Source organism: Lissotriton helveticus, chromosome 1_1 (genome assembly GCF_964261635.1).
Source record: "Lissotriton helveticus chromosome 1_1, aLisHel1.1, whole genome shotgun sequence".
NCBI lineage: Eukaryota > Metazoa > Chordata > Amphibia > Caudata > Salamandridae > Lissotriton > Lissotriton helveticus.
In genome coordinates this window covers 1,561,965,719-1,561,987,129 of record NC_136057.1, presented here as the reverse complement: position 1 = coordinate 1,561,987,129, position 21,411 = coordinate 1,561,965,719, and positions in this window count along the sequence as shown.

The window sequence follows — 21,411 nt, the reverse complement described above, 5'->3', positions numbered from 1 at the left end:
ACAACAATGCCCTTAGTGAACTAAGAGGCAAGTCAAGGGCCATGTGCATCCTATATGGGGTCTAGATTCTTCTTGCTTTTTCAACAAAATCTTTAACACATTTAGATTTAAAAGGTACCCTTTACCCCTTTTTCTTTCAAAATGTTCTGAGGGGTAAATCCCCCCCAACTGTGCTTATGTCAGTTGCGTCCACTTGCTAAGTCAGAGTCAAACTAACCCCTAACAAGTTACGCCCACAACTTTGAAAAGTTTGCCAGCCACCACTTGGACATAAATTCCATTGTACAATTATCACCCCTTCTTTCCTTGCAGCCTGCTTAAGATGTATCATTCTATTATTGGACCACAAGCAGGTAGTGGTATAGTTGTATCTTCATCTGTTTGCAGAAATTCCACAGAAGATTGCTGCTTCATGATTTGGGCCCATTCTGTGGCATCCTTAATTCTTTATACATGAGTAAAAGAGTGGCCCCAAGCTTTTTTTAGTTGGTCCATTAGTTATGGCCTATTGCAATTTACTTTCTCATGACCTCATTTGAACCCACCATATGTTTAACACACAGATTAGTTAAGTCTCTAGCAATGGGACAATGGGAGTCTGGCTGCTAGGAGCATGTGAGTAAGTAGTGTTCCTGCTATGGTAGTGAGTGGGTATTCTGAATTTTCTCCTGTGTCTCCTAAGAGCAAGGTTAAGGGGTCTAATTTTAATTCAATGTGCCAAAACGTAACTCTTGTAAATATGTGTACTCCATTACAAGACCACTAAATTTTTGCCATAGTACCTCTGAATCCACATCGTGGGCAACATGTCAAGGGTCTGACCATTGTATGCTGTGGAGTGGGAATTAGATAACATCAGCAAAAATCTTAGAGTCCCATTCATAAAGGTAATCTGAAACAAAAGTCTGATTTTATGACTTTTGGTATTCACAGAGGTCATTTACGAGTCATATCTTTATGTTCGAATGTCAGGCCAGAATCTCTGCGCTCTTGGTGGAATCTTTGTACCGTAATCTCCGCAGTCAGGGCAGAATCTCTGCAGCTAGGGTTGAATCTCTGGCTCGGGCCATATAGTCATTGCCTTCAATCCTAAATACCTGTGTAGGTGCTTACCATCCTCCCCCTGCTCCAGCTGATTCAAGGCAGCCCAACAGCCAATCATAAAAGCAGAGGTACCATGTACAAACCCTTCCAGACCTTTCAACATTTCACTGGTTGGATTTGTTGCTCTGCCCCTTGCCGTGCATCAAGAAGATATGAGGAACAGGTGGAGGAGGAGGAGGAGGAGAGAAGATTTTCAGACAAAGGATAAACTTATTTGTGAGGTTCAGCTAAGATGTCAGGGCCAGATACCATTTCCCCCCTGATGTCATCTTGGAGATGGTTTTTGAGTGGAAGAAGGAACTTGACTCTGTGACCTGTCGCTCCCATGCTATCCCAGCCTATCCCAAGATCCTTCCTGCTTTCCATTTTTTTGATACACGGTCATTCCAAAGGGTCTCCAGTGACCTTGTGAGTATGTCACAGAAAGCTAGTCCTGATGCTTGCATCATGTACTTATCTGCATCCACATAAGAATGCCCCACACACTGGCCAGAAGACAAATGATACCTAGGGATTTCTAGCTCATTTCCCACTTCCCACATGTGCTGGGTGCAATTGATTTTACCCATATGGCTCTTCAGCCACCTCACCGCATTGAACACATCTTCTGCAACACATATTGATGGCATTCTATCAAAGTGCTGGGCCTCTGTGATGCCAGTAGTAGATTCATTGATGTGCAAGCAGTATTTCCAGGCAGTACCCATGACAGCTACATATTTCACGTCTTACCCGGTGGATGGCTGCGGGAGAATTTGACAACATGTGGCTACTGAGTAAGTACCAAGAAGAAAACATATGTGAAATGTTTAAATATAATTTATAAATGTTAACTCATGTAAACAACCATTTTCCAACAAAAATAATCATGCCACATATACTGCCTCAACAGACACTGCATTTACCAATGTATAGATCATGTGCCGTACAGATGCATGAGGGACATTTAATCAAGTTCCCAAATTTCCCTCCTCAGGTGATGCTGGGTATGTACTTTTTCTTCAACTTCTCACACCATAGAGAAGTGCAGCCACTGTACAACAGTGTAGGTACAATAGGGCACACGTACGTATTTGAGGAATCATAGAGTGCACTTTCGGTCTCCTAAAGTCGTGATTCAGATGTATTGACTGTACAGGGGAGGTGCTGCTGTACTCCACTGAAGTTGTGTACAAGATCATAGTAGTCTTTTGTATATGCACAACATAGCTTAAAGTCATGGCTTACACATACATCTGGACCCTTCACTAGGTCTGAATCCGGGAAACTGGGCTTTTGCATAAAACAGAGGGCAGAGTATGCTTTTCCGTGATTAGCTGGTTAGCATTTTTTTCATCTGAGCAACCTCTTGTGTTAGGGACAACATTTGGTTTGCAGTCTGCAGTCAATGATGATAGTTAGATATTAACACTCCAAAACGTCCATGCCATCCACACTCAATGTATGTACACAACAGCTGTTGAGAGGAGTGAAACAATTGGAAATGCAATATGTTATGTCCAGATATCAGCTATATAGTGTTGACAATGTCTCTGAAAAATCCATTGCCTCAGAGGATCAAATGTCTGTGCATGTGCGAGACCTCCCAGAGACCTTTTGACAATGAGGGCCTGATTCACAAAGGGACTTATCTATCTCATTGTGAAGGATTTGCCCCCAACTGCAATGTCTCCCCCACAACTGAGGGGCCTCCACCATGAGTGATGAGGCATTTTGTGAATCATGCCCAATGTGTCTGGAGATATACAGCACTTCTTCCCCCGATTTTGGTGTAACACTATAGTCAACACTAAAGGGAGCGCAAATTGTGGACTACATGTACCATGATGCAAAGGTGCAAACGTTTCAGGAATGTGATGTTGTGTCTAGGCATACCCTTTTCCCTGTCCAAACAGATTCTCATGACACGCTCTACCATTTGAGTCAAGTTCCTAATGTTTCTTTTTGTAAAAATTGAGTTCTTGCCCATTTTCGGTATCTTCTCTCTGTACGCAGAGTATCCACTCCGCATGCGGAGAGTACGCACCCAGGCCAGATATTCAGAAAATGGGCCCTAACCCAAGATTTTCATACAGGAAATGTTAGCCAGGAAATACCTAACAGGAAGTTGCTGGCAGCTATTTTCAGTTTATTCTGAGGTGTCCTCTGCACCAGATCGGACCCTCTGCCATACTGCTGCTCTGTACACCCAAACTGTCCCAAACATGGCTGATGGACTTGAGGAGAAAGCACCCCCTTTACCAAAAAGGGAATTGGACCACTTAGCAGAAGGGGTGCTAGAAATGTACACCCAGCTGTATGGGAGGCCAGAGGATCAGCTGATTAATGCAGCTCACACAAGAATTTGGACCTTCATTGTGGAGTCATGCAGTGCAGAGGGCATATGTGACCGGTGGGGCAGGGCATGCTATAAGCCTTGTGAGCACCAAAAACGGTGGTCCAGATTGAAGGCCCGGGAAATATTTGGCCAGTCCTCCCAGCAAAATGCACAATTCCCCGCCTCTCGCCACTGTACAGGAGGGTCCTGAGGGCAGTTTGGCTGACCCTCCATTCTCAGCTAGAGGAGCATGAGGAGCAGTAAGCTGATAAGTGCATTAACTGTAATATGTGTCTGAAAGTATGATGTGAGGGATGACGAAGCTTTATCATCAGGTGTCCCATGTCTCTATGTGCCTAATCTGTGCAAACTCAGCAGTATAAGGCCAAAGACTCACTGTATCACATAGAATGCACTGAGCAAAGTGCATTATGGAACCTGCCGTTTTTGGAAGTAACCGGGGCAAAAGAGCCTCAATCATGCATTTATATGTAAAACTGATATGGCAGCACCATTACTGGTGAACCAAGGGCCTTATAACTGCTGTGTGAATTGGGAGAGGAATGATACAGACACTGTTCAGTGTGTGGATGAGAGACCTTTGGGTGTTGGATACCGTAACTTGTATGCCTTTTGGAAGTTTGGATTTAGATTAAGACAGGTAATTATGTGCCATGGAGTAAAGGGATACCCAATTCTCCAAGGGGGTCCACATACACACATCTTCCCTACAGTGGCTCATTTGCCATTTGTCCAGTCATAGTAGCTGTAACAACTAGCCATAACTGTTCACTAGGGTACAGCATCAACTAAGCAGACTTTGAATGTAAAATGTGGCACTAGAGTCCTGTTGCGATTGAATATCAAATTATTAAACTCACTTCTTAGCAAAGCTAATATCTAAGCCGTTATTTGGGTATTTACACACAAATCTGCATTTGTGTTGTGTCGAACATGCTACACAACCGATGACATTTGTTAGTAAGTGTAATTGTAAAGGTGCTTAGACTCCAAATCACAGGATCCTCCCCGAACCATCCGGACTGTCTTCCATCTCCTTTTAAAGACTGGCATTGGAAGATGACTTTGAAGAAATGACAGGAAACACAAATTACAGGAATGTGAGTATTGGTCAGCACAGAAGTGTATGCCATCTAAATTCAAGTAAAATATCAATGTGTGAGCCAAATCAGGACATCACAGTGAACGTTTGCATACTTTAGGCTCCAAGTCACTTCTATTTGGATAGTTGTGATAGTGTGATCAAAGAAGAAAAAAGTCTACGCATGCTTCATGTAGTTATGTGTCCTTCTGAAGTGTACAACCATCACATAATGATTTGCCATCCAATAGAAAGCATTGCCCTCTTATTGTTTGCTTGCCCAGCGTAATAAACACCTTGGGGAAAATGGCTGCGACCACTTTGCCGGCAGCTTGGCACACAGGACTACCATGTCGCGCTTCGCATTCTCAAGTCAGACTCTAGACATTTTTTATCCTGCTGTGTAGCGAAGTACTTGGGTCAAGCTTGGCTGATACGAAGGAAAGCACTCTTGCCTCAGACATAGCTTTTATTGCACACACAATAGTCTGGACTGCTAAGTTATAATAGTATTGCCGTTAGACTTATTATGCACAAGCACTTTACTTTTTAACTCCTGTAGCCAGCCTAAGCAAATTGAAAGTTTCTCCATGTACTGTACTGGCCTCACACAAAATGATGAAATACTGTCTGTTTTTAATTGGATTTTGGGAAGATTATGTGGACATCCATTATTGTACTTGCTTTTATCAACATTTATTTCTCTTTCCTTTCTTAAGGGAAATGTAACTATTGTTTTATAACTTGTATGACTCTTTTGTTGAAATAAAGCTTTCATGATGATGATGATGATTTGTCATCCATTTCATTGGGCCCAGCTGACCAAGACCAAACTGACCAGGATCAGGGGCAGAGTAGGACATCCTTGGGGCACCGACGGCCACAGCCTCTCTCCACACCTGAAGAGGAGGTGAAGGGACTCACACATGCATGCAGGGAGTCACAGACAACCCCCACCCACCCACTCAGACACTCAGGCACCCATACAAGTATTGAGACAACCAATCATTAACCCATATAGACACTCATGTAGCTACTCACGAACCCATGCAGCCACTTACACACCAACTAACAGACTGATACAGACATTCACACAGATTAGTAATTCACCCATGCATTCACTAATACCGTTTAATCACTCACTTACACAGTCAGTCATGTATCCATAAAATCATCCATTCAGACAGTCATACACGCATGCATTCCTGAATACAGCTTGACGTATATATTACATATATATAACATTCTTAAACTTTTTAGAAAGACATGTCATCAGTGATGTCATCAGTGATGTCACTGACCCTGATTGATGTAACTGACCATGAGTGATGTAATATGTGACATAATCAGCAGTGAATTGTGGGGGCATGAGTTATAGTTAGCACAGCTAACTGTAATGGCTGAATTTCTCTGGTTTTGTACAAGTGAAATGTCAGCCTAACTATAAAGACAATGAAATCTGTGTTTTTTCCAGTGAATATTTATACATATATATATTCACTGAAAAAAACACAGGTTTCAGGGACGTTATAGTTAGAAATTAGCATCTAAAAAACCATAGAAATTCACTGAAAAAACAGAGGTTTCAGGGATGTTATAGTTAGTTGAACATGTCTCTCATATGAAACCTGAGAAATTTGGCTGTTATATTTAGTTGACCTAGCTATAACTCGCATCCCCACAATGCACTGCTGATGACATCATATATTACATCTTTCATGTCAAGGGAAGTGACATCACTGATGACATCACTGATGACATCTCAAATGACATCACTGATGACACCACTGATGACATCATCAAGTGACTGTGTGTTTCTGTAAAGTTTAAATATGTTTTATATGTATATATGTTCCCTGGCATTCCCCTGTGTGGCCTCTGCTCTGTCCGGATGGAAGGAGGTTTTGGTGATATATATATGTATGTATATATATATTCACTGAAAAAACCATAGGTTAGAGACCATATATAGTTAGCTGGACATTTTATTGACATAAAACCAATGAAATTCCATATATAGTTAGTTGCACTAACCATATATCGCGCACCCGCAATCCACTGCTGATGATGTCACATATTACATCATTCATGACATGGTCAGTGACATCACTGATGACATCACTGATGACATCTCAAATGACATCACTGATGACATCACTGATGACATCTCAAATGACATCACTGATGACATCATCTAGTGTCTGTGTGTTTTTGTAAAGTTTAAATATGTTTTACATATTGAATAATGAGTGGATGTATGGAAGACTGAGTGTGTGTGTGGCTGGCTGGGAGGTGTGTGACTCTGTGCATATCAATGTGTACTTGTATCAGTGATTGTATAAGAGAGTAAGTATGTGTTAGTATATGTGTGAAAAGTATGGTGTTCTGTGTTTAACTGTATAGATGAGGAAATCGAAGTGTGATTGATTCTTCACAGGACTGACTAGGTGTATGAGTGCATATGATAGTGTTGTAATAATGAGTGACTGTATGTATGAGTGATTGTATGGGTGAATGAGTGAATGTGTGTGTAGACGTAGGAATCAGTGAGTGCGTATGTAGTAACTGGTATTGGTGTGTCATGATGTCATCAGTGATGTCATTTGAGATGTCATCAGTGATGTCATTTGAGATGTCATCAGTGATGTCATCAGTGATGTCACTGAAGTATGGTGTTCTGTGTTTAACTGTATAGATGAGGAAATGGAAGTGTGATTGATTCTTTACAGGACTGACTAGGTGTGTGAGTAACTCCATGGATGAGTGGCAGTGTGTGAGTGTCTGCATAGGTGTATGAGTGCATATGATAGTGTTGTAATAATGAGTGACTGTATGTATGAGTGATTGTATGGGTGAATGAGTGAATGTGTGTGTAGACGTAGGAATCAGTGAGTGCGTATGTAGTAACTGGTATTGGTGTGTCATGATGTCATCAGTGATGTCATTTGAGATGTCATCAGTGATGTCATCAGTGATGTCATTTGAGATGTCATCAGTGATGTCATCAGTGATGTCACTGACCATGTCATGAATGATGTAATATGTGACATCATCAGCAGTGGATTGCGGGTGCGCGATATATAGTTAGTGCAACTAACTATATATGGAATTTCATTGGTTTTATGTCAATAAAATGTCCAGCTAACTATATATGGTCTCTAACCTATGGTTTTTTCAGTGAATTTTCAAGGTTTTGTAAATGCAAATTCCTAACTATATATGGTCTATAACCTACGGTTTTTTCAGTGAATTTCATTGGTTTTTTAAAAGCTAATATCTATAGCTGTAAAATATGTTCTTTATTACGTGACGTATCACGTAGCCACGTGAGACGCCTCATGGCGCGTCGCATAACCGTGACGTATCGGCTCTGCAGCGCAAACAAAACCCGTAACGTAAGCGTGCCGGAGCACGCTTACAGATATATATATTTTTTTTAACCTTAATTAGACAAAATCCACATGTGCACATATCTTGAGGCCTTGCAAAGGCACATCAAACAAACAGTCCCTACAATTTTGCCAAGTTTGCTGGAAATCTATTCCCATAATTTTTTTTTTACTGTTTCTCTTGGTTTTCCCCTTGTTACGCTTACCGGGACGCTACCCGGTACGCGAACCGGACGCTCCAAAAACACAAGATGGCGGACTCCCGTTACGCTGCCGGTTAGCTGCCCGGTTCGCGTACCGGGAAGCGCCTCTACCGCGAAAAATCGCGGGGGACTTTAATATCCCCCTCATCAATCCTAGGGGGTCAGGAGGGGTTTACCTTGCCCCCTTTCCTTCATTTCCCCCTTCTTTTTTCACCACATCTTGTCTCTCGAACCTACCGAGAGACAAGATGGCGGCCGCTCCGGACTGTTTACAATGTTGACAGCTACGCTGCCGGTTAGCTGCCCGGTTAGCTGCCCGGTGAGCTGCCCGGTGAGCTGCCCGGTTCGCGTACCGGGACGCGCCTCTACGGCGTAAATTTTTTTTTTTTTTGCCCCGCGGGGCACTTTAATATCCCCCTCATCAATCCTAGGGGGTCAGGAGTGGTCTACCTTGCCCCCTTTCCTTCATTTCCCCCTTCGTTTTTCACCACATCTTGTCTCTCGATCGTACCGAGAGACAAGATGGCGGCCGCTCCGGACTGTTTAGAATGTTGACAGACACCGGAGAGCCAATCAGCTTCGCTTCGCGAAGTTCCGTTACGCGTCAGGTACGCGAACCGGGGCGCTAACCGGAGCGCTGTCACTTACTTTGTTTTTAGCAGCAGTTCCTGCACCGAGGCCAGAGGCACAGCGGCATCTTTTTAACTCGACATCAGCGCCCAAAGCTCAAAGCCCACATCTCGCCGCACCCGCTCCGCGGGTGCCGCTTCGACGGGAGAGGCGGACACCAGCACAGCGGGGCTTCCTTGTGGCGGTAAGGCGGCAGTGGGCGCGAGGCGTCAGCGGGGCTGCGAGTGTGCGGGGACTTCATTTCCCAGAAGTCCCTGCAAGACCAAGGAAGAGCTTCCGGTCCGCTCTCCCTGCTGGCCCGTATGAGTGCATATGATAGTGTTGTAATAATGAGTGACTGTATGTATGAGTGATTGTATGGGTGAATGAGTGAATGTGTGTGTAGACGTAGGAATCAGTGAGTGCGTATGTAGTAACTGGTATTGGTGTGTCATGATGTCATCAGTGATGTCATTTGAGATGTCATCAGTGATGTCATCAGTGATGTCATTTCAGATGTCATCAGTGATGTCATCAGTGATGTCACTGACCATGTCATGAATGATGTAATATGTGACATCATCAGCAGTGGATTGCGGGTGCGCGATATATAGTTAGTGCAACTAACTATATATGGAATTTCATTGGTTTTATGTCAATAAAATGTCCAGCTAACTATATATGGTCTCTAACCTATGGTTTTTTCAGTGAATTTTCAAGGTTTTGTAAATGCAAATTCCTAACTATATATGGTCTATAACCTATGGTTTTTTCAGTGAATTTCATTGGTTTTTTAAAAGCTAATATCTATAGCTGTAAAATATGTTCTTTATTACGTGACGTATCACGTAGCCACGTGAGACGCCTCATGGCGCGTCGCATAACCGTGACGTATCGGCTCTGCAGCGCAAACAAAACCCGTAACGTAAGCGTGCCGGAGCACGCTTACAGATATATATATTTTTTTTAACCTTAATTAGACAAAATCCACATGTGCACATATCTTGAGGCCTTGCAAAGGCACATCAAACAAACAGTCCCTACAATTTTGCCAAGTTTGCTGGAAATCTATTCCCATAATTTTTTTTTTACTGTTTCTCTTGGTTTTCCCCTTGTTACGCTTACCGGGACGCTACCCGGTACGCGAACCGGACGCTCCAAAAACACAAGATGGCGGACTCCCGTTACGCTGCCGGTTAGCTGCCCGGTTCGCGTACCGGGAAGCGCCTCTACCGCGAAAAATCGCGGGGGACTTTAATATCCCCCTCATCAATCCTAGGGGGTCAGGAGGGGTTTACCTTGCCCCCTTTCCTTCATTTCCCCCTTCTTTTTTCACCACATCTTGTCTCTCGAACCTACCGAGAGACAAGATGGCGGCCGCTCCGGACTGTTTACAATGTTGACAGCTACGCTGCCGGTTAGCTGCCCGGTTAGCTGCCCGGTGAGCTGCCCGGTGAGCTGCCCGGTTCGCGTACCGGGACGCGCCTCTACGGCGTAAAATTTTTTTTTTTTTGCCCCGCGGGGCACTTTAATATCCCCCTCATCAATCCTAGGGGGTCAGGAGTGGTCTACCTTGCCCCCTTTCCTTCATTTCCCCCTTCGTTTTTCACCACATCTTGTCTCTCGATCGTACCGAGAGACAAGATGGCGGCCGCTCCGGACTGTTTAGAATGTTGACAGACACCGGAGAGCCAATCAGCTTCGCTTCGCGAAGTTCCGTTACGCGTCAGGTACGCGAACCGGGGCGCTAACCGGAGCGCTGTCACTTACTTTGTTTTTAGCAGCAGTTCCTGCACCGAGGCCAGAGGCACAGCGGCATCTTTTTAACTCGACATCAGCGCCCAAAGCTCAAAGCCCACATCTCGCCGCACCCGCTCCGCGGGTGCCGCTTCGACGGGAGCGGCGGACACCAGCACAGCGGGGCTTCCTTGTGGCGGTAAGGCGGCAGTGGGCGCGAGGCGTCAGCGGGGCTGCGAGTGTGCGGGGACTTCATTTCCCAGAAGTCCCTGCAAGACCAAGGAAGAGCTTCCGGTCCGCTCTCCCTGCTGGCCCGCCCCCCGCCCCCTCCACGAGGCTTTTAAGAGGCAACCAGTCCTCCAACGAGTGGGTCACTTACTTTGTTTTTAGCAGCAGTTCCTGCACCGAGGCCAGAGGCACAGCGGCATCTTTTTAACTCGACATCAGCGCCCAAAGCTCAAAGCCCACATCTCGCCGCACCCGCTCCGCGGGTGCCGCTTCGACGGGAGCGGCGGACACCAGCACAGCGGGGCTTCCTTGTGGCGGTAAGGCGGCAGTGGGCGCGAGGCGTCAGCGGGGCTGCGAGTGTGCGGGGACTTCATTTCCCAGAAGTCCCTGCAAGACCAAGGAAGAGCTTCCGGACCGCTCTCCCTGCTGGCCCGCCCCCCGCCCCCTCCACGATGCTTTTAAGAGGCAACCAGTTCTCCAACGAGTGGGTCACTTACTTTGTTTTTAGCAGCAGTTCCTGCACCGAGGCCAGAGGCACAGAGGCATCTTTTTAACTCGACATCAGCGCCCAAAGCTCAAAGCCCACATCTCGCCGCACCCGCTCCGCGGGTGCCGCTTCGACGGGAGCGGTGGACACCAGCACAGCGGGGCTTCCTTGTGGCGGTAAGGCGGCAGTGGGCGCGAGGCGTCAGCGGGGCTGCGAGTGTGCGGGGACTTCATTTCCCAGAAGTCCCTGCAAGACCAAGGAAGAGCTTCCGGTCCGCTCTCCCTGCTGGCCCGCCCCCTATATTAAAACCTCCGCCTCCCGCAGCGCGGGACGCAGCCCGGGCGAAGACAGGGCAAAGACTGGGCCGTTTGAGGCCGTTCGAGGACGGCCGAGGACTGGACTGGCCCACCCTTTTTTCGCCCATCCTTTCGATATTGGTTATTTGGGTCTGGTGTTGTAATCAATTGCATTCCCTAGGAGACCTTACCTGGGTTCTTGTTTTTGTATAATTATGTCTACAAGGTTAACTCGTAGCAAGGCCGGTAAGGGAGTCACATCAATTAGTGGTCCGATGGATGATTTCATCACTCGCACTAATCTGGCGATTGACGAGGAAATATCCAAACTGCAGACCCGTGTTTCACTTGAGTTGGCTGTCGCTAGAAGACAATCGGAGGTAATTGCGGTATCTAAAAAATCCTCACTTGGACATATAGCTACTGCAATTACCCCGGAGCGACCTGCCAAGCTCAGTCCATTAGTCATGCAGGCAGAAGTCCATCAGGCTCCGACTCTACAACTTCCCTCCCCAGCCCCAGGGCCACTTGACGAGACAGGTAACTTGACTCCGCCTGTGTTGTCCCCCACGAAGAAGGCTAATTTTAATTTCTCGGCCCCGACTATTTTAAAATCATTTACTGCCAACCAGGACTCTAGCTCTAACTTCCCCGCCCCAGTAATTTTCAATTCATCTAGAATCAAAACAAATCCAGGTAATTTACCCAAAAGAAAAAAGACCTCCCGGTATACTTACTACCGTAAGAAGGCAAGAGTAGCGGCGACACAGAAATCAAAATTGTCTAGTGTATCACCACCCAATATAACTGAAGGGATTACCCCTAGGGACCAGTCATATCGAGAGGGGGTTTCTGAGGGGATAGATCCCGCTCTTCCTGCCACTACAGTACAAGAGGGGGGCTTACTTGCTGAGGGTCAGGAAGGGAAAGATGGAGATTTTATAGGTATAGTTTGGGAAACACTCAAGAAACTACTTTCCCCTCTTGCTCTTAGACTCTCATGCATTGAAAACAGCTTGCTGGAGATGGAGAAAAGCATTATTGCTTTGGCCACTCTTGGCTTGAGAAGTCTAGAAAACCAGGGCTTTGGGGTAGAGGACCTAACTCCACAACCATCATATGTTCCTCCCCCTATACCACCATCTGAACGCCCGGTTCCGAAGCCGCGAACCACGGGTGTTAACCAAATTATAGCTACCTTTAAACCTGAGGTTCCCACCCGTCCTACTCCCCTACCTATCCAAAAGCCTACTTTAGGCCCTCCCGTTAAACCCCCCCCCAGTGTATCTCGTCAGCAGAATTCTCTAGGCACCTCAGCTAAGAATAATTTTAAAGGGGGCTACATCGATCTTCCCCCTGAGGCCAATGAATATGTGGTTGTCTTGACGGGCGTTTCCCAGATTGAGAGCGGCCAGTATGAGAACCACTGGTCCCTGAAGAACAAAACAATGCACTGGCTTAATGCGAACCGTCCAATTCCCAATGGTCGGAAGAGCAGAGTACTGATGGTGCGTCGTGTACCCTGGGTGGGTCCCACAAAGAAATCTGTGATTGGGGACTGTATAGTGGTGACCTTTGAGGACCCAAATACAGCACGTTATATTTGTTCTTGTCCCACTGGTGAAGGTTCCCGTGTCATACCTAGGCTTTTGCCCTTCTTTTATCCACCACCTCCCAAAAACACACGGGAAGATGATTGGTCCGTAGTACAGCGCCATGCATGGAGGAGTCATCCCTCCAAGTATCAAGATCCCTTTGCGAGCTGGAATGGTCTATCCACCATGAACAGGTTCGGTAGCCTTGAGGAGGTAGACTGACTCGCAAGACAACCTACTGTTGATGTAGTGGCAATGGCCACTCCACCTCAAATTATAGGGCTCACTGATAGTTTCCCCTTAGCGTCCGATTGTGGTTCCAGAGATATGGAAAGCTATTCGGTTTCTGTAGTGGGCACCGATATAGCTGAGGATTGTATTGGTGTAAAAATGTGCACTTCACCAGGGGCTCCGAATACTGAGGTAGAGATCAAAATAGACGACCTATGTCAAGATAGAGTAGCTTCCCCCTTGGCACCAATTCCATCCACTGCCGAATGCGATTCTTCTGGTAGTGGGTCTATCCCACAGTTGGTTTTCCTGTCATGGAATATAGCAGGAGTAGGCAAAAATCTGAGAGATCCAGAATGGGCAGATTACGTGGATTCCAGTGATTTCTGTCTACTACAAGAAACTTGGGCACTGGACATCCCGCATAGGATGGGATATAAAACGTTTGGAATTGAGGCCGTTCAGTCTGATAGGGGGAGGCCATCTAGGGGTCTGATCATATGGCTTAAAATTACTCTAGCCATAAAGGTTGAATTCATAGATACAGGAACCCCTGACATCTTGGCTCTAAAAATTGTATCCACAAAAGGGGGTGAATACTACATCGTTAATGCCTATAATAGACCTATGGGGCATCATAAGGTCTCGCCCACCCTGGAAATCTTGGACTCCTTTTTAAAAAGGGTGGTGGGCGAAGTGCCTGTGATATTGGGAGGTGATTTGAATTGTAATTTCGAACCGATCCTTGGGATCACTGATGTTCTCCAAGATGAAGATCAAGCGTATAATATCCCTCAGCTTGAAACCTTGAATTATGTCTCGTGTACTACTTTGGCGGTTCAATTACTGAGGTTAACAGTTGACCATGGCCTTAGAGCGTGTAATGGTCGCTTTCCTTCAGATCTGACCAAACAACCTACTTTTGGGAAATCAAAAAGCAGGCTAGATTTTATTTTTGTTTCCTTAATTATTTGGCATTTTATGATTGATTTTAAAGTAGCAACAAGGGCCGAGAGTGATCACTATCCTCTGGAACTTTACATTGATGCACACATAATTAGAGATATTAACACCTCCATGTCAACCGAGACAGTTACTGCTGATCTATGTGAACACCCACACACAATCAATAATAATAGACGCGCTCTAAAATGGCCACATCTTTTAAGCGAGGGCAAGACCTTGGCTGCAGTCTATTCATTGTTTGACAAGACTTTCGCACCTTTAGTAGGACAACCTTCTTCAACTAATAGCTGCGACCATTTTGTTGAACTACACAAGGTTTTCTTTAATGAATTAAGAAATTATATGTCTAAAATGCCAAGGAAGAGTCAGCAAAATGTACGAGTGGGATGTCATGGGAAACTTTGGTACGACCATACTTGTAAAATGGCTAAGAGGGAGCTCTTAAATGCTATTAAAAATAAATCCAAAGATGATGTTAGATTTGCCAGGGATGAGTATAAGCGTGCCCAAAAAGTTTCGAAAAAAACATGGGAAGAGTCAATCTGGGCTGATATGTTGACCGCAGCAAAACAGAATGACAATGTTGGCTTTTGGAGATTGGTTGCAAATGGGGGGCACGCTGGTAGACCTGTGAAGGACACGTTCATTGATGAAATGACATGGGTGACACACTTTACAAACTTGTACAAACAATACGATAGTGGTGATGAGGAGTTTCTGGGTTCACTTCCGCTACCTGTATGCCTCGATTTCACCTTGGAAGAAACAAATAGGGCAATCAACGACCTAAAAAATAACAAAGCTCCCGGCCCAGATAAAATACCGGGTGACCTCTACAAACATGAATCTGCAGTCTGGGCCCCCTATATTAATCGTCTGTTTAATGATCTGTCTGTAAGCTGCAAATTTCCTGATAGTTGGCGTGCAGCAGAAGTTGTCCCGATTTTCAAAAAGGGGAAAAGATCTGTCCCCTCGAATTATAGACCCATTAGTTTAATGGACATTCTGCAAAAACTCTACGCCAAACACTTACTATTTAGGATAAATGATTGGTTGGACGAGTCAGCTATACTTTCCAAATTTCAGGCGGGCTTTAGGTCTAAGACTAGCACTATAGACCAGATCTTTAGATTGTGCTGTCTGTATTGGAAGTATGTTCTGATCAGGAAAGGTCATTTGTACGTAGCTTTTATAGACTTGAGAGCGGCATTTGACCTTGTCCCTCGCAACTTGCTCTGGAGATCTTTAAACAAAGCTGGCGTGCCAGGAAGCCTTTTGGTCCACATTATAGAGCTACACGATAGAAATCACGCAAACATCAGATGGGGTCCGAATGGCGAACTGACGCGTGACATCCCGATTAAACGTGGTGTCCGTCAGGGATGCGTCTTGGCCCCCACCCTGTTTTCTATTTTTGTTAATGATGTTCCTGAATATCTTAACACCTGTAGCAATGATTCACCTCAGCTTAATGGAGAGAGAGTGCCTGCGTTGCTCTTCGCGGATGATACCATCTTAATATCCCAAACTAAGAAGGGCCTCCAGGCACTCTTAAACTCTTTCAGTAGCTACTGTGTGACCAAAGGTTTAGAAATAAACGTTGATAAAACCAAATGCATGGCCTTGAATCCAAGTAGGCTGGACAGAGGGTACCTGACTTTGAATGGGGAAACCCTAGGTACTGTGGAGAACTTTACTTATTTAGGGGTAGTTCTTGATTCTAAGTTAACATGGAAGGCCCAAATCGAGAAAAGTAAGGTGTCATATGCTCATAACGCGAAACCAATAATTTGTAGATTGAACGCTAGTACAAGTAAAAGTGTAACACCTGTACTTGAACTTTTTAAATTTAAAATTCAATCTGCTGCCCTATATGGGGCTGAGATATGGGGACCTTGGGCCCGGGAGAGTTTCCAAGGCCTGGATAATAAATTTATGAGAACGATTACAAGGGTCCCAATTAGTACACCATTGCTTCCTCTTCAGCTCGATTTGAACTTTAAACGAACCGACCATTTAACTACTATACGACCGCTAATGTTCTGGATAAGGATTTGGTCCACGCCAGAACTGATAGACTATAGGAACGGTCTTCGAGAAGTAATGAACTTAGACTCCTTCAACTCCCTCCGGTGGTTCGGGCATATTAAAAAATGGCTCGTTACTCTGGGCTTCCATTCGTTTTGGGAGAACCCAGAAAATTTACCTCCCTTTGCTAAACCAATGGTAAAAAGAGCCTATTGGTGCTTTATGAATAATAGGCATGTTCATGAAAGCCGAATTGGCACTTTAACTCAGAACTTTTTATCCTTCAAAAGCGAACCTTGCTTTGAATCCTTTCTGGACGAAATAGAGCCCCCTGTTGCCAAGACTCTATTTTTGAAATTTAGGTATGGAAACCTCATGCTGAATTCCAACATAGAGCGTTGGTCAAAGAATAAACCTGATTCTGTGAGTAGTATAATTGAGAGATGTCCTATGTGTTCAGACTTGTGTAAGGAGAACGAGGTCCACATGTTGTTTATATGTAAAGCGTACCTGAATGCTCGCAAAAGATGGCTCAAACCCATGTGTGTTCTTTTGGGAACCAGATCGGGTCTAACAGCGTATAGGATCCTAAAAACTAACACTGCTCAGCTTATTGTATTCAGCATTAGTAGGTTTCTTTACTGTGTGTATATTGCCCGAAAGAAACTGGGACAGATGCTCTAAGCTGGACTAATTTTAATTTTAAAAAGTGAATTTTGCTGCTAAACGGATGATATTTCAAATTGATTGTTGACAATTAATTCTGCATTTTATTTGTTAGAAATCATTGTTTTAAATGAATTGATGCATGTTTACTGTTATGATTTTCGACTCAATTATTGTATATATGTGCATCTTTTATGGCCATTCGGCCGAAATAAAGAATAAATAAATAAATATATATTTTTTTAAACGTTAATTTCTCAAAATCCACTGGAGCACATATATTGAGACATAGCAAAGGCACGTCGGGCAAACCATATCTACAATTTTGCCAAGTTTCATGTAAATCTATACAGCCGTTCGAGCTAAAAGTGAGTCCAACCGCCCTATGGAAAAATGAATGGGAAAAACGCGTTTTGGGACCCCCCTTTTTTCTCGGCCCCCCCCTTGACGAAACCCCCCGAAATTTTCAGGGGCTGCTCAGAAACAAAATGTGCCATTTTCCTGAAAATTTCAGCCAATTCCGTCCACAAACGCCAAAGTTATTAGACATAGGATTTTTTCTCTATGGGATTTCTGAAAATTCTAACTATATATACCCACTGGCTATCGCCAGTAGGTAATATACATATATAAACATATATAATCTGCATATCTATATAAATATAAATGCATGCATACATATACATATATGCATACATATGCATGTTATTTACATGAAAGTTTTAAAAACACTAATAAAAGCAAAGCTAAAAAGCCACCTCATTACAAACAGAATGGCTTTAACTTAAACGAGGGCGAGATCTATTGCATTTTCATTGCTTGTTTACTTTGGTTCTATCAAGAAGGCATTCAGATGTGTCACACATTTGCCATAAATTCTGAATGTTAGCACTCTAGTTGCTCATTAGATCACTGTAGTAAAGCTAGTGCTCACCAGGGAAGTCTGCTGCTAATCATGGTTTACAGCCATTTTCCCGCATTTTTTATCCCGCAGACTTTCAGTCCGCATACCATTATCCCGCAAGGTCATTGACCTCGCATACCATTATCCCGCATTTTTTCAAAACGCATGTGCATTTATCGCGCATGCCTTTACAAAGAATTACGTTTTAAAAGCATGTATGGTAAATGCATTTGCGTTGTGAAAACCACGATGACGAGAGAGGTAAGTGGGTTTGTGTTAATTTTTTCGTGGGTTAGTGATTGTGTAGTGTAGTGTAGTGTTGTGTAGTGTAGTGTTGTGTTAGTGTAGTGTAGAGTTGTGGTGGTTGATTAGTGTAGGGTCTTGCTGGGGGTAGTGTTTTAGGGTTTAGGGTTGTGTTGTAGTGTTTGCGTAGTGTAGGGTCATGCTGGGGGTAGTGTTTTAGGGTTTAGGGTAGTGTTGTAGTGTTTGCGTAGTGTAGGGTCATGCTGGGGGTAGTGTTTTATGGTTTAGGGTTGTGTTGTAGTGTTTGCGTAGTGTAGGGTCATGCTGGGGCTAGTGTTTTAGGGTTTAGGGTAGTGTTGTAGTGTTTGCGTAGTGTAGGGTCATGCTGGGCGTAGTGTTTTAGGGTTTAGGATAGTGTTGTAGTGTTTGCGTAGTGTAGGGTCATGCTGGGGGTAGTGTTTTAGGGTTTTGGGTAGTGTTGTAGTGTTTGCGTAGTGTAGGGTCATGCTGGGGTGTAGTATTTTAGGGTTTAGGGTAGTTTGCGTAGTGTAGGGTCATGCTGGGGGTAGTGTTTTAGGGTTTTGGGTAGTGTTGTAGTGTTTGCGTAGTGTAGGGTCATGCTGGGGGTAGTGTTGTAGGGTTTTGGGTAGTGTTGTAGTGTTTGCGTAGTGTAGGGTCATGCTGGGGTGTAGTGTTTTAGGGTTTTGGGTAGTGTTGTAGTGTTTGCGTAGTGTAGGGTCATGCTGGGGTGTAGTGTTTTAGGGTTTTGGGTAGTGTTGTAGTGTTTGCGTAGTGTAGGGTCATGCTGGGGGTAGTGTTTTAGGGTTTTGGGTAGTGTTGTAGTGTTTGCGTAGTGTAGGATCATGCTGGGGTAGTGTTTTAGGGTTTTGGGTAGTGTTGTAGTGTTTGCGTAGTGTAGGGTCATGCTGGGGGGTAGTGTTTTAGGGTTTTGGGTAGTGTTGTAGTGTTTGCGTAGTGTAGGGTCATGCTGGGGGTAGTGTTTTAGGGTTTTGGGTAGTGTTGTAGTGTTTGCGTAGTGTAGGGTCATGCTGGGGGTAGTGTTTTAGGGTTTTGGGTAGTGTTGTAGTGTTTGCGTAGTGTAGGGTCATGCTGGGGGTAGTGTTTTAGGGTTTAGGGTAGTGTTGTAGTGTTTGCGTAGTGTAGGGTCATGCTGGGGGTAGTGTTTTAGGGTTTAGGGTAGTGTTGTAGTGTTTGCGTAGTGTAGGGTCATGCTGGGGGTAGTGTTTTAGGGTTTAGGGTAGTGTTGTAGTGTTTGCGTAGTGTAGGGTCATGCTGGGGTGTAGTGTTTTAGGGTTTTGGGTAGTATTGTAGTGTTTGCGTAGTGTAGGGTCATGCTGGGGGTAGTGTTTTAGGGTTTAGGGTAGTGTTGTAGTGTTTGCGTAGTGTAAGGTCATGCTGGGGTGTAGTGTTTTAGGGTTTTGGGTAGTGTTGTAGTGTTTGCGTAGTGTAGGGTCATGCTGGGGGTAGTGTTTTAGGGTTTAGGGTAGTGTTGTAGTGTTTGCATAGTGTAGGGTCAAGCTGGGGGTAGTATTTTAGGGTTTAGGGTTGTGTTGTAGTGTTTGCGTAGTGTAGGGTCATGCTGGGGGTAGTGTTTTAGGGTTTAGGGTTGTGTTGTAGTGTTTGTGTAGTGTAGGGTCATGCTGGGGGTAGTGTTTTAGGGTTTAGGGTAGTGTTGTAGTGTTTGCGTAGTGTAGGGTCATGCTGGGGTGTAGTGTTTTAGGGTTTTGGGTAGTGTTGTAGTGTTTGCGTAGTGTAGGGTCATGCTGGGGGTAGTGTTTTAGGGTATACGGTAGTGTTGTAGTGTTTGTGTAGTGTAGGGTCATGCTGGGGGTAGTGTTTTAGGGTTTAGGGTAGTGTTGTACTGTTTGTGTAGTGTAGGGTCATGCTGGGGGTAGTGTTTTAGGGTTTAGGGTAGTTTAGTTGTTTAGTGTATGCTAAAGGCATATTCGTTCTAAAAGTTTTCGTTATTTTAATTTGCGGCCTAATAGTACATGCGGGATTTTTTTTGCGGACTGATGGTATGCGGGATTTCGTCATATATTCTCTAATCATACTTTCTATGGCAAAATGAACCCCCTTATTTTGTTCCTTTTTAAATTAAATGTTTTAAGAGTTACCACTTTATTCCAATCAAGATGGCTTCAGGTGTGCCATACCTTTGTAATAAGTAGGACTGTTAGCACTCTAGTTGTTCTTTAGAACACTCTGGGACATTCTGTCATTGGGCTATAGTTGGGCTACATCTGGCTGATATTTGGGCTACATTTGTTTTTTTGTCTCTGGTGGCCATCTTTGGGCTACATTGGGCTACATTGGGCTACATTGGGCTACATTTGGGCTCCAACATATATATAGCCCAATGTAGCCCAATATATATTTTTCAAAGTTAATTTTCGTAAAAACCACTGGAGCCTATATCTTGAGACATAGCAAAGGCACATCGGGCTACCAGTCCCTACAATTTTGCCAAGTTTGGTGTAAATCCATTCAGCCGTTCAGGCTAAAAGTGAGGCCAACCGCCCTATGGAAAATTGCATGGGAAAAACACGTTTTGGGACCCCCCTTTTTTCTCGGCCCCCCCTTGACGAAACCCCCCCCAAATTTTCAGGGGCTGCTCAGAAACAAAATGTTCAATTTTCCTGAAAATTTCAGCCAATTCTGTCCTCAAACGCCAAAGTTATTCGACATAGAATTTTCAAAAATCCCATAGGAAAAAAATCCTAACTATATATACCTACTGGCTATCGCCAGTAGATAATATACATATACAGAGAATGACTTGCAGATCTAAACTGAAGGCCAAGGGGAGAGAAAGACAATATTTTCAATTAATGGAAAAGCTGAAATAGAACGATTCTGTGGTCATCAACAAGGCCGATAAAGGAGGAAATATTGTCCTCTGGGACAAAAAAGTGTATCGAGAGGAGGCGCTCAGGCATTTAAATAATATTGAGTGTTATGAGGTTTCTAATGGAGCAAAGGTATTCAAAACAAATGAAGAATACAAAAAGGATCTGAATAAATGGTTGCGAGAAGGGCTAATCACCAAGGAAGAACATAAATTCCTGCTTAATTCACATCCTATTTTTCCTACTTTCTACCTCATACCAAAGGTCCATAAAGGGTTGGACCCATTGCAGGGGCGGCCAATCATCTCTGCTATAAATAGCACTTTTGAAAACACTTCTAAATATGTAGACTATTACCTCCAAGAGTTTGTAAGGAATTTACCTTCATATATTCAGGACTCACGGGACTTTTTATCCAAATTGAATGACATTGATT